Raw genomic sequence first — 1079 nt, forward strand, 5'->3', positions numbered from 1 at the left:
CTTTCCCTGTGCTGCCTGTGTGCTCTGTTGGAGACAGGTCCCAGACAACATGGACACTGGCGTTGCACCATGCTTGCTACCCTCTCTCCAGCCAGGCGTCCTCCTGCCCTGACAGCATAGGACCAGTGCTCCCAGTACAGCATCATTTCATTTTAACAGTCTTCACAAATATGCCTCCTGCAATTCAGAAATCCTCAGGGTGAGGAGAGAGAAGAAAAAGAGCCACTGCATTTGCAGATTGCCCCAACAGCTCATCTGGATGGGGAATAGAGATGGGGGGGAGAAACGCAACAGGAGAGAAAAGGCAGGACCTGCGAAGAGCTTTTCTGACTTTCTCTCCTTTGCAGACCTTCCACCAACCTTAACTGTGAGAGCAGAGGGGGATCAAGAGAGGTATTCGGGGTGGTTTAGAAGTGGCACCTGAGGAGAAATGTTTTGAGATCTGCTTTCCACTCCATGTTCTCAGGGGGAAAGAGCGCTCACGCCCGCAATCACAGCATCTCTCACCAAGGGCACCCAGCATGCAACACTGCAGGGCGCCAGCCCTCGACCTGTGCTCCCACCCTGGAGCTGCTCAGTGCCAGGACCTGCAGGCTCTCCAGGCATGGAACAAGTAGATTACTCTGCTGTAGCTGCCGAAAGAATCATTATAATCAGCATCAACTCTTTGTTGCTGGTTGTGGAGCCCCCCACCCAGCAAGTTCAGGATTAGACCTTTCCCAGAAGCGATCCCCACTTCTGAAGTCACGTGGCAAAAAACCCAGAAGAAGCATCATCAGCTGATAAACTCCTAACAGGTGAGACCCCATGAAACAGATCATCTCATACTTCTGCTGGTGCCTTTGAGAGCTTATGACAGGTAAGCAGGGAAATCAACGCCCAAAAGAGACAGTAGAGGTAACCACCGCAGGCATGGAGGTAAAATGAAGCGCTGCTCCCTCAAGGATGAAAGTTGAGTTGTCTGATCACAGCAGGAAGGAAAGAAGGAAAAGAAGGGAGGAAGAACTGGGAGAAGTGCACTGGACACCTGGGCTGGGAGCAGGAAGAAGATGAGGCCTGGAAGGGTTGGGAGTGGGGGT

The sequence above is a fragment of the Charadrius vociferus genome, unplaced genomic scaffold (assembly GCF_000708025.1).
Source record: "Charadrius vociferus isolate BGI_N301 unplaced genomic scaffold, ASM70802v2 scaffold41, whole genome shotgun sequence".
Lineage (NCBI taxonomy): Eukaryota > Metazoa > Chordata > Aves > Charadriiformes > Charadriidae > Charadrius > Charadrius vociferus.